Raw genomic sequence first — 13,585 nt, forward strand, 5'->3', positions numbered from 1 at the left:
ACCATCTCCCCCAAGAGTTATAACATGTGTGTTCATTCAGGCCAGTCGGAACGGGTGTGTTTGATGGGGCGTCACTGCAGTGTCATACTCTTTGGGAGGCAGGAAAGGGATGCGGGAAATAAAACCCACAGCAGTTGCCGTGCATTGTAAACCATCACTAGGAACCTCGAGCTAGTGACTCAGGGACCACAACCAACCTGCTAAGTTGAATCAAATGTATAGTTAAATGAGACACAGAAAATACTTCTTTAGTGTATTCTTCTGCTGATAACTTTTGGTTTCAGTTTTATCAGCATGCTGGCTCTAACCCCAAAACAGTTCAGCGAAAAATGTTTTGGCAAAAGAGGGGCATATACTAGAGACAAGTTTAATCGGCTAACTCGAAGTCCAGCCTGATCCCATTTACAATATGTTTTGCTGTAATCATCCCATATTTGTATGAATGAATAGCTGATAGGGTAGATCAACATTCTGCATGAAACTGAAAAGCAGAGTTTACAAATGCTCGTCTCCTGGAGCCCAAACTGAGCCAAGCAAATGGTGACTTGAAAAGGTGGGGCGTCTACGGCCATACACCCTGAATGCGCCCGATCTCTTCTGAAAAGGTGGTGAGTAGCTCCTTCCTGACACACACACACACACACACACAAGTATGATTATTATTAGGGCTGCCAGATTTAGCAAATAAAAATGCAGGACATCCAGTTCAATTTGAATCTCAAAAAAAAAATGAATAATTTAATTTTTAGTAAGTATGTTCCATGTAATTGGGGACAAAATTATACAAAAAAATTATTTGTTACTTATCTGAAATTCAAATTTAATTCGGCCACACTTTATTTTTTCCAGTAATCACAATTATTACATATACATATGTATGTATGGACTGTAAATAATTTGTCATTTTGTCAGAGAGATTTTTGTCTCTGTGTAGGAGAGAGGTTGAGAGAGAGAGAGAACAAATCTATAGGTTAAACAAGACTTGAGAATAAGAAAAATTCATGAAATTCATTGGGAAAAAGTATCCACTTTCTCCCAAACTATATATACTTCCTGAAGTAAACAGAGAGCTTACTGAGTTTTTTAATAATCCTATTGTAAGTGAAAACTGTCTCATCAATATGTTGGTACTGACGTTATCCAAGAGTTCTGATAACAATCCTTTCATAGCTTTCATAATTAGGATACATTAGAGCCATAATTGGGGATACAAAAATGTAGGAGACAGTTATATATATACACATATGTATAATTATATGTTTTATATATATATATATAAAATCTGACAAACATCTGGCAAATTAACCTAAACCTCTTCCTCGTTTGTAAGGTGGGAAAATACTATCTCTTAGGATATTGTGAGTATTATAAGAAATAATCGGGGCTTTCCTGGTGGCGCAGTGGTTAAGAATCTGCCTGCCAATGCAGGGGACATGGGTTTGAGCCCTGGTCTGGGAAGATCCCACATGCCGCGGAGCAACTAAGCCCGTGAGCCACAACTGCTGAGCCTGCGCGTCTGGAGGCTGTGCTCCGCAACGGGAGAGGCCGCGACAGTGTGAGGCCCGCGCACCGCGATGAAGAGTGGCCCCCGCTCGCCACAACTGGAGAAAGCCCTCGCACAGCAACGAAGACCCAACACAGCCAAAAATAAATAAATAATTAATTTTTTAAAAAAAAAAGAAAGAAAGAAAGTAAAAGGTCTTTGTGAAATGTGAAAATAAATAGCATTATTATTACATTAATGAGTCATTTAAACACTGAAAGCTTAAAAAGTGCAAGCTTCTTCCACAGCCCTCCTCTGCACCATTCCTGTAAGGACACTAACACCCAGCACATCCAGAGGTAGATCTGTGTCCCAGGTTTAAAATTCTAGGCCTTTAAGGAAAAAATGCAGAAAAAACACAGCTAATTGCAAATCAAGTATAGAGAACACTTCACCAAAGAAGTTGTGACAACTTTACAGAGGTTCTCCTCAGCCACACAATTGTCCAAGATGTCTTACTATAACTCACCTTAAAGAAAATTCTAGCTGCAATTTTAGGAAACCCCTTGCAAACAGTATGACAATTCTCCTCTCCTACTTCAAGCTCTATGTCACTAGAACCCTAAGCCCCAAATTCTAGTGCAAAACGTATACAGTTAACTCTTGTTATTTGCAGTAATGATGCTCTATGACGTTGCCCTGAACACTGAATGGGATGGTACGGGGAAATAGAGTAGGTTCCTGGGAGCCTCTGGTTACAACATTTTCATCAGCCGATCAATACGTAACCTGTTTAAAGACACCTTATTCAATAGAGTCATCAACAGTGAAATCATGGCCAACAGCACCGTGACCCCTGCTTGAACACGGTCTCTCTGATAAACGTACTTTCTCCATAAGGCACATCCCAGCCTTCTTTTTTTTCATTTTTTTTTAAGTTGAAGCACAATTTATTTACAATGTTGTGTTAGTTTCAGCAGTACAGCAGTGATTCAGTTATATATTGATATAGATAGATAGATAGATAATTCTTTTTCAGATTCTTTTCCATTATAGGTTATTACAAGATATTGAGTAGAGTTCCCTGTGCCCTACAGTAGGTCCTTGTTGTTTATCTGTTTTATATATAGTAGTGTGTATATGTTCATCCCAAACTCCTAATTTATCCCCCACCTTTCCCCTTTGGTAACCATAAGTTTGCTTTCTATGTCTGTGAATCTGTTTCTGTTTTGCAAATAAATTCATTTTTAGATTCCACATATAAGTGGTATTATATATTTGTCTCTCTCTGACTTACTTTACTTAGTATGATAATCTCTAGGCCCATCCATGTTGCTGCAAATGGCATTATTTCATCCTTTTTTATGGCCGAGTAGTATTCCATCATATACATATACCACATCTTCTTTATCCATTCATCTGTCGATGAATACTTAGGTTGCTTCGTGTCTTGGCTATTGTAAGTAGTGCTTCTATGAACACAGGGGTGCATGTATCTTGTCGAATTAGAGTTTTCATCTTTTCCGGTTCTACACCCAGGAGTGGGATTGCAGGATCACATGTTCAGCCTTCTTGCACTTAGAAGCACAGGACAGCACTTAGCACTACTCTTGGGGCCATTTTAAACAGCAACATCACCAACACAAAGAACAGAAACGTGGTACACATGGCACTAGCTAGACTGCAAACAGGACACTTGTTCACAGTCTGAGCTGAACCCAGAAGGAGAGCCTCGCCTTGACCTTCCCCGGTTGCACGTGAGTGGCCAGCAACTCCAATCCCCTGCCGCTCTGCTTGGGTCCGACAATGACCATGAAAGCTGTGTGACCATTATTATTTTGGGGTCACAAATAAATTTAATTCACAAATACAGAATCGGCCAATGATGATGGTCAACTGTATTTAGACTTTAGAATGTAGTCTAAAAAGTTAAACTTATCCTTTAGTATTACCAAATGGAGAGTAAATTTCTGGATTATAGAGCTATGTTGTTTACTTTTGCTTTCTGTTGTATTACCAGTTCTTAACATATTATTTGCAAAGAGTAAATGCCTCATAAATATTTGTCACATGAATGAGTGAATGAATGAATCAATCAATACTTCATCCTGTCCCCCACTCAGTGTAAGTCTATCTTTCTGTGACAGATGATCCCAGGAATTAATGCAGGGGACTCATTCACTGAGATTCTGTTAGGGTGTTACACACAAAGACCAAAAAACAGCAAAACTCCGGACCACAAATGTTTAAATTCCCCAGGTAACCATTCTCTAATCATCCCTCCTTCCAACGAGCCGCTGCCCTGTTTCCAAACAAATAAGCCTAGCCCAGCCCAGCTTTCAGAAGCTTGGCCTCCTTTCTCCCTTCTGCTTGTACGTGAGCCGATGAAAGGCCTTTGTAAAAGCTCTGGCTGCTGAATATTTGATGAGCAGCATCTGGCTGAATGACAGAGCCCGTCACTGCTATTTAAAGACAGGTGCAGCCCACCAGCCCCCATCACCATTGTCAGCTCATCAGATGAACGAGTGTTTGCCCAACACTTGTTTCCATGAACAAGCAGCCAGCGGCGACCAGCATGCATGATCATGCCTTCCAATAAGCTGGCCGTTGAATGAGCCTGGCAGCAAACAGATAATTAATCCTCACCTATCACGCAGTCCGCTAGCGAGTAATTGTGGAACAAAGGAACAGCAGAGGCAGGCGGTAAGGCCTCCGTGACCGGAAGACCCTGGTCCTGCGGCTTTGGTGCCCATCGCTCCGCTGTCCAGACCCGGCCTTGCTATTAGCCGCTTCCTCTGCTCGCTTTCTGCCTCTCAACTGAGAGGAGCAGTGATGGATCTTTGCAGCCTCTGCATGGCCAGGTCCCTCTGGGGAGGCTGAGGCCGGAACCTTACAGACTAATGGCTGCCGGGTAATCACTCAGCGCACTTCTCAAGAACGCTGAGGAAGTTAGGAGGGGAATTGACAGGATCATGTTGAGTAAATGGGGCTCATCTTCAGGAAAATTGTGTGTTGCTCTAAAATGTGCTTTCTCCTCCTTTTTTTTTTTTTTTGCAGGGCCACTGCTGGCTCCCCCCACCCATGGGACGCCTTCCCCTGGAAGCACACAATCCTGTACTGGAGTAGGGACCCCTTCTCCTAGAAGCACACAATCCTGTTTTTTTGGTCAGCACAACACGGGCCAAAATCCAGCCTTCACGGGTCCTCCTGGCCAGGGCCCTGTGTCAGCAGGTCTTAGATGACCCGCTCGGGCCAGGGACACAGACTGTGGAGGGAGGGAGGGAAGCAGGGCCGGGGAGAGGGAGAGGCTGGGGTGCAACTCGGTGATGGCAGAGGCTCAGACGACCCCAAAGGAAGCTCCAGAGCTGAGACAGCAGGACTGTCCCAGAACAAGGCAAGGAGACGCCACCATAACCAGTCATCAAAATGGGGGCCACATCTACCACCTGGAGGGACCCTCTCAGCTTGGGACGGTTCTCAGAGATGGACGGGCAGGGCCTTGAGCCCTTGGCCACCATCATGCCAGACAATGGAGAGAATCAACGCCTTGATCCTAAAGAGGCGTGTGTGTGTGTGTGTGTGTGTGTGTGTGTGTGCGTGTGCGTGTGTGTGTGTGTGTGTGTGTTGGGGGCAGGGGTCTGGGCAGAGCAGCTCAGATCTGCTGTGGGGCAAGGGGACATCCCCACCCAGGCGGCAGCACCAGCTTGCCAGGCGCCCCTGAATCTTAGAAGAGCAATTTTCCTCTTGCAGAGGCCATTAGATCCAAAGGAACCCGATATGATGGAGAAGAGAAGAACAGTCCTTTGCACCCAGTTGCCAATGGACCCTGTAACCCTGGTCATGGGTGGCCAGGCTGCAGGGGGACAAAGAAGAAGAGGCCACTCCAGGACACACACATGCCCAGACTCCAGGCCATCCTCCTGCAGGTCCGGGGCTCTGGGCGGGCCTCCAGGCCAGCCCACTCTGTGTCACCAGCATCATGGGCGCCAGGCCAGCAGAGGAGGCGGAGAGTGGCCTTCCCCAAATACTCCTTAAGTGCACAGAGTATTGGCAACTTGAAAGGCAGGATATATATTTAGGCAAAACTCATTTTAAAAATAAATGAAGAGAGTGAGAATGGAAAGGAGGGAGGAAGGAGAGGGGATGAGGAGAATGGAGGGAGGGGGCGTGCTAAACGGTGAGCTGGGCGCTCACAAGGACCAGTGTCACGGTCACCGGGGGCACCAGCACCCGGCCGGCCACCCACTACAGATGCGCAGTGATGCTCATTCAGTGAACAAAAGAAATCGAACACATACTGTGTATCAATATCATACGACATAACCTATTGAATGAGATCAAGAAAGGTGAATGGTCTTTTAGTCAGTACATAATAAATGAATAATTTTTAAACATTCAGAAAAAAAACTTATCCTTGGGATTCTCTTCTCTGCTTAATGCTGAGCAAATATCCTAAAAGGTGGTTTAAAGTACAATAATTGTCCACTTATATTGTCATAAGGCAGCTGGATTACATGCAAAATCCCTCCACTTATTTTCACTCTGTATTAATTTTATAATAAAACCAGTCAAAGGTGGGAAATGCCTCGGTCGGTAACTGAATTATTTATATTAGAAGCTTTCACTCATTGGATCAAATTTTTAAAATGTTCATTTCAGGAATTATTCATGAACCTCTGTGTGTTTCACAGCTTCTCTGTCTGTAAAATATAAACAATACGAATTCCTATCTCACAGGAGTGTTAGAAGGACTCAGGGAGTTACTGTCTGGAAAGCTTGGGGGAGCTGCCCGGCAAAGAGCAAGCATGTGTTATCTACTTATTTTTCTTCTAATGAATAATTCGCACTGTTTGAAAGCTAAATGTAAGTTGTCATCTCAAAGGGTTCTTTTGTATGCATCTGTGCAAATACACGTGGGTCTGTTTAAGAGAAATAGTTCCCCACGCAGTAAAGCCTAGACTCTAACAAGTGAATCCATCAGAAATTAGTCTCGTCCAGACTTTGAAGTAAGTCAACTTCAAAACTGCAATAAATTGACTTCAAATACACACAGAAGCAAATCAAGTCAGCTGAACGCTTTCAAAGGGAAAATAAATTTTTAAAGTAAGAGAAGAGTGATGATCTCCTTCTCTGGGCTCTTTAACCATTGTTCAGCACAGAGCACAGGGCGGCGTGTCCATGAACTTGACCCCACTGGCAGACCTCTGTCTCGTGCTGTTAATTCACATCCTAGGGCCAGAGAGACAGTGCCATTTACCGTACAGTGTCCAACTACCCAGGACAGCGCTGACCAGGCACAAGTAAATGTTTATCAAGTGAGTAAACAAAAGAAAAGTGATTTGAAGCGTGAATCAGCAAACTGACATCCCGTCCAGGTGACCCCCTTCCCTGTCATGACAGACAGCATCTAAATAACAGGTGAGGCCACACTGCAGATTTGGTTTATCACAGCCAGATAAAGCACAAAGTTTAGGACTTGTGAAAACCTCTCCTTAGTCATATAATAATACGACCCAATGTTTCCTGAGCTGAGAGTTATATGTGTTGCCTCAAAGTTCTTCTGTGTCACTGAATAGTCTTTGCCAAATCCAAAACAACCACCGCCCCCTCAAAGGGACAGATAAAGTAACCTAAAAGACCTATCACTAATTTATTCAAAAATTCAAGAAACAAGCTACCAATCATTTTGGTAGCATTCTGTTTGGTCGTGAGCTGATATTGGTAACAGAACATCTACCCCAAATAATTTGCTCAATTAAATATTTTCTTGCCTTTTGCTTTATGATGACATAATAAACCATAGTAATAATAAGCCTAATGGTATAAAGACTAACAGTGTTTTCAACAAAAACCAGATGCAAGCAGTTTAAAATATCTGCTACTATTTCCTCTCTGACGTCTAAACACGTCTTTACAAGTTACAGACCTCTTTGCCTCTTCATGTCGGCAAATGGAACATCATTTTTCTTTTCTCAGGGAGTCTTTAGTGATTCTGGTAAAGTGTACCCTGGGTCAGAACCTCAGGGCAAGGCCCTCTGGTGATTATTTTACACACACATACACGCACACACACTCTACTCCATGATGATTACAATTTCCTCTTAAACTAGGACCCCCTGTTCAGAGATGGAGAGAAAATATTTTTCCCTATCATCTTGGAATAACTTTGGCAACAGTTTACAAAAGTCAACTTGACCTGCTAAAATTTCACTTGCTCACAATTGTCCTCAAAGCACAATGAAGCCTCTCCATTACCACCCCTGTCTAGTTCCACCCCCTCCCAAATGTTGAAAGAGATCCCAGTAATGAGAAAAACTACCTTCTTAATAACTTCTGAGTGTAAACACAAGCAAATACAGAAAAAGAATTGCTACCTTGCTCAAAATAACAGAGCAAAGTTAATTAGAAAAAAAAGATATTTCAGAGACCCACTCCTTTCCTAACAGGGAGGAGAAAAACTTCTTCATGAAACCCCATATTGAAAAATATTTGGAGGGCAAATCCTGAAAGTTTCGCCCTTTTGTTTTCCTTTGGCAACCTGACCGCCTCAGCCGAGGGCTGGACCCACATCTGTGTTTCACCTGCTGCGGGAGGACCTGGCCTTCATAACTGAACAGGGAGACTTAAGAAAGACCCACCCAGCACCCAAAGCCCTTCCCTTTCCTCCACCACTGGGAGTTCTATTCTCACCTACTAATGTCGTCTGATTTCAGAGAAGGCTCCCAGTGAGTATGGGTCCTTGGACTAGAAGACAGCTTTGCTGTTAGAAATAATTACCCTCCTTAGACAACACTCATCTCTGCTCCTTTGGCATGTGTGTGTGTGTGTGTGTGTGTGAGTGTGTGTGACATAAACATTTCACACGTGAACTGATTAGATGATGATGCTTCTACGATATCTTTGCTGTAGGTCAACGGCTAATATTGCCCAGCAAGTGTTGTAGTCTTGACGTTTGGAGAATTCCTTTTCAAGCAGCCCCCAATAAGTAAATGACTCTCCCCCAAAAAGAATGGAGAGATCCTCTTACCCATCCCAGCCTGCAGGAGGGCACATGAACAAAGACAAGCTGCAGGCAGGACCAAGCAAGCGATTTCCGGCAAATCCCACATTTCACACTGTAGCCAGATGTGTGTCTCTCACCCCAGACCCCAGACACTTTATTGATAAAGTTAGAGCTGTCGTTTATCCAAAGTGCATGCAAGGATGTAAAACTTTCTGTTGAAACCAACTGAAAAAGACTTGGGGCTCTGAGCATTTACAAAATCAAAATCTAATAAAGTATGGTCAGGTGCAGGGAACGGAGCAGTCTATCCCAGCTTTATGAGGAAGGCACCCTCTGACCCGTGGAAGGGATGGTGAGGTGGGGTAAGACCAGGAGATCAGGAGTCTAGACCGGCCCAAATGTGACTAAGTCTCACTAATCTCCTTGGTAGGAGCACGGAGAACCCACACCGGCCCCTCACTGTGCAGTGTTCCTAGTTGGTTAAGTGGATTTATAACCCAGTGGGGGTTTTTTTTTCTTTCCAGAATGGAGGGGGTCCTGCTTTTTCAATGCATGATTTTTCTAACCTCTAATTAAATGCATTAGCACACAGGGAGTGCTTACAACAGTTCCTGGCACATAGGAAATGTGACATGCTATTAGCACCCTCAGTTCACGGATCTCTGCAGATACTATCTCTGAGCCTCTGGTCTGGGCCAGGTAGGCGCAGCCTGACTCTTGTGGTCAAGATTCCCCGGTAGATTGAGCTAATCAACACCTCCTTCAGGATGCTGCCTTCTCGCTTCCGCATCTCATTTTGCCTGACATCCTAGATCTCGTCTATCCACACAAACCCATCATGGAAAGATGTTCCATGTGTTCGTCATTCGTGTATATCAACCATGGTGCTCTCATGCCAATAAATCTTAAACCTCCTTATCAATCATGAGGAGTCACCTTCAGACACTTTGTTTTATACTAAATACTCTGGGTTTTGTCTTTTTCTTTTCTAAAATTGACATGACTGATTTCATCACCAGTTTTTCCCTCATCAAACTTGACTCCAAATACTATGAGGTCAGACCCTCCTTAAAAGGACAGTGGTTTGCCACCATTGAGCCTATTTAAGGCAAACTCTAAAGGCAACTGCAGAGGACTAATTTGAGGTCAGTTTAGAGAAATGACAGTGTCACTGGAATACATCTATGGCTTCCAAAGACAACCTCTTTGAAAGAGCTACCATTCAATGAAATACATAAGAGCCAGCATGTTTGGGAGGCCATGCCAGTGAAGAACCATGTTTTCTTCTCATTTTTATCCTCCACAAACCCAAACATAGCGTTCCGTGAAGGGCAGTCTTTCAATGAACATTTGTTGAAAGAAATAAACAATCACACTTAATAAGATGTATTTTCTATATAACATACACGTATGTCATCAATCTGCACTGATGCAAATGAAAATGTCTCCTTTAAACACACCCATATTATCTCTCCAGACCCTTGTGCCCAGGGCCTGGTAATCTATCAGCCAACAAGTAGTTATTAAGTGAGTGGGTTTCCCTCCACCCTTGCAAATCCTGAGAATGGTGTTCCATCCTGGGCATGAGTCAGACAACACAGTAGTTAAAAGCGTGGCCACCCACACAGCGCCTGTGTCCTGGGGCTTGTTCTTAACCCGCCCGAACTCAGGCTTTGTCTGTAACATGAGGATTTCTGATAATAGTTTTTAATAATAATAGCAGCTCCCTCAAAATCTCATTGTAGGAATTAAATTAATTGATGCCTGTAAATAATAATACATACTTAGTAGGCAGTGCCACTGGCTCTCTAGTAATTGGTTACTTAATATAAATATTATTTAACAAGAAAGGCTGGAAATCACACAATTCTTAGCTGATACCTAAAGAGCACAAGGAAAAATCTTGAGGTTAGGACTAGCTATGAGATTGAGATTTCTAAATCTCTGACGTTCAAAGTAATAATGTTGTACCTCAAAATAACAGTCATATTGTCATGAGCCAGTATGTAATGAGTATATACAGTATATGGACTTCTTCCACATCTCGTACGTTTTACCACTTACATTCCATCCAAAGAAAATACCAACCCTCCCACCATACTGGCCGATGGCGGTACTCATTACACATAAGGTATAGGGAACCTAACATGCGTCTGGTTAAAGAACTTAATATCTCATCAACCTGGAATATTTGGACCACCCGAAGTTAATTATATATTAGTTCCTATTTAATGGAGTGAAGTCTCAATTTAAATGCAAAGCACACTGCTAACTGAACAGCAAGCAAAGATTTACTGCCCTTCCTGCAGTATCACAGGCTTAAATAAAATGCCTAACGTTATAAGGAAAAGCATAGAACATTTTGATTTCTTCAATTACTCATATCCCCTGATCCCCAATAAATCTAAAATAGCAAACTCCCATAGCCTATCCCCCTCCCCCGAGCTTCTGTCCCCAGAGGACAGACAGGTATAGGTGATGAACTGTTCTGTGACGTTTGCTCTTGTGGAGGTTGAGGGAAGCAGAGGACTAGGGTTGCATTCCTAAATGCTCCTAGAGCTCTAAACTCTAGAAATGAATGCGTTCATTCATTCATTCCATAAATATTTACTGACTGCCTGCTACACACCAGACGCTGTCTCGTGTCCTGGAAATGCAGCAGTTAACAAAACAGCAAAATCCTAGCCATCTTCAAGGGGGTGCGTTAGAAGGGACTCAGTGAATAAATGTATCAAAGTGGGGCCTCGGCTCAGCCTCGGGTGAGACCCTGGAAGGCCGAGGGGCCAAGGAGAGCATCCCAGGAGCCGAGAGAGCTGCCTGGGTGGAGAGACTCCCAGCCCAGGGAGAGGGGCTTCGCTGAGACCCCCTGGGCACTGTGGGATGCACTACACGAATATCTGACTCTTGCTGAGAAATCCAAGGAGAAAGAAGAGAGGGAGGAATTGCACACTGACTGATGGCAGATTCAAGGTGCCTCTCCTCCGGGCCCCAAGTGTGCATGCCTGCGAGTGTGTGTGCGTGTGTGTGCGTGTGCACGAGTGTGCATGTGTGTGTGCGTGTGTGGCAGAGGCCCTACACCTCCAGGCAGAGCGGATGCCGTTGGGTTCTCCCAGGTGACACTGCACTTTCCTACCTGTTTGTGAGAAATGAGTATCAACAGGAACTTGAAAGGCCGAGTGTGTGTGACCCCAAGGCCCCCTGCAAAGCCACACAGCCATCACCTTTCCGGGCCCATCACCGTCTGCGCGGACGCCACACAGGCTTCATCCTGGCCCACATGGCCCAAGCCCTGGACCCCACCAGAAACGCCCGGCCTGGGTGCCTCAAATCACAGATGTGGAAACGCCGGATGGAGAGTCCTACATGCTCACAAAAGTCATATGGGGGCCTCCCTCCCTCGAGTCCCTGTGCGTTTTCAGACACAGCAAATAAATGAGGTTATGAGGTCTCAGCCACGCCCCTCAGGAAGGACGGAAGGACAGGACACACAATCCCAGCCCTGCCCCCAGGTACCGACTGGAAAGATGCCTGCGGGCTCCCTTTGAGCTGTTCGTCTCTCAGCGCCTGGGAGGGAGACATGGCAGACACCTGTGCACCGTGATGCTGTCTGTGCTCTGACCTTGTGACACTTTGGTGATTCAGGATATTTCTCCCCACACACAGGAGCTGCTCTTTGCCTCTGATTTCACGTTTCACCTGTGAGTTTCCTGACCGTGTGACTCCCTGTGCTCCAGGCACAGACGATGGGCCACTGACACACACAAGGACTAAGCCGCACATCCCAGGCCACTATCACCCCTACAGAGACCACTGGGCAGAGCAGGGCTGGGTAGTCTGGGAAGAAGGCAAAGCCAGGCGTCATCACGTAAGTATGAAGGGGAATCCCACTGACCTGGTTTCCAGGTAAAACAAGGGGACACCCTGATAGAAAAGCAATAGATCATTTAATGGAGTACAAACAGGTACTCATTTTTAAAGCACTTAATGCTAAATATGTATGAAACCTTCTTTCTTTAAAACATGAGTTCCCAGCCATGAAATAGGAGTCACCTGTATGTTATCAACTTGGTTCTGAGGCCAGAAGCTACTCTGTTTAAACATCTTTGTTTATGTTGGACTCTAGGAATGAGGCTGGAATGGGTGGGGTCCCATGAAAAGCATATTTTTGGTTTGATGAGGATTTGTATAGACTCACATTTCTCTAGCCCTTCTTAATTTTGTGTATTAAGGATTTAAGTGACTTAGAAGAGCTATTAGTTAGATTCTTCCTAAGGCAGGAAAATCAACATAGCATCTGCAGTCCTAACCATTGGGATGAATGATCAAAAGACCCACAATCAATGTAATAGTCAGGGGGAGAATCGGAGAGATAAAGTCATGATTTTATGCTCTGTTTATACCAAGTCTTCACTGCTTTTCCTGAAGAGTCAGCACCGTGGGCTGGCAACCCGGAGCCATGGCCATCCCCAGGTCAAACCCAACTTTGCATCCCTTCCTGTAAACATATGGCCATCACACTCACTAAGGCACTGGGCACAGTCTTTATTTCTTGTAATGGCATTGTTTTGAAAAACACTGAATTAAATTAACTCAGTGCGGTTTAACTTCTATCTTTGTGGAAGAACTTCAAATGCGTAAATGTACCAACCAGACCAGGCTTCCTCATCAGAGCCTCGGGAAACAGAGGAACTATTTCTTTCTATGCCTTCAGGTGCTTGGAGAGCAACGGGGAAGGGATCTAAAGGTTTGCAGGAACACGCTTGAGAAACGAGAACTCGAATCTCTCTCTTTCTGCACTTGATTGAGGCACATGTGACAGCTCTCAGCTGACACGTGAAGCAGCCACGACCGCACCCGGCTTCCTCCCCAGGTCTCCTGCTCCAGGGCTCAGAGACCTCTTCTCTGCCTGCCACCTCCTTCTCCCCAGCAGAGAGAATACACAGATCTGTGCCACTGTTATCACCCCGTCTGCCTCATTTTAATGACAGCACACTGAGTTGCTCTTAATCAGCCAAACCCTTCTAGACTGTCTGCAAACCTACAAATACAGGCCTGCCAGGGAACCTGTATAGGGAAGACAGCTGTGTGAGTGACAAAAA

General features: G+C 44.5%; 1 protein-coding gene across 5 annotated transcripts in view; it reads right to left on the reverse strand.

Moving 5' to 3' along the window:
* The window catches only part of PIEZO2 (piezo type mechanosensitive ion channel component 2), a 343,647-nt gene that overhangs the window by 267,605 nt on the left and 62,457 nt on the right, over window positions 1-13,585 (reverse strand). The window lies entirely within an intron of this gene.

The sequence above is a fragment of the Balaenoptera physalus genome (genome assembly GCF_965194825.1).
Source record: "Balaenoptera physalus genome assembly, chromosome: 12".
In the NCBI taxonomy this organism is placed as follows: Eukaryota; Metazoa; Chordata; class Mammalia; order Artiodactyla; family Balaenopteridae; genus Balaenoptera; species Balaenoptera physalus.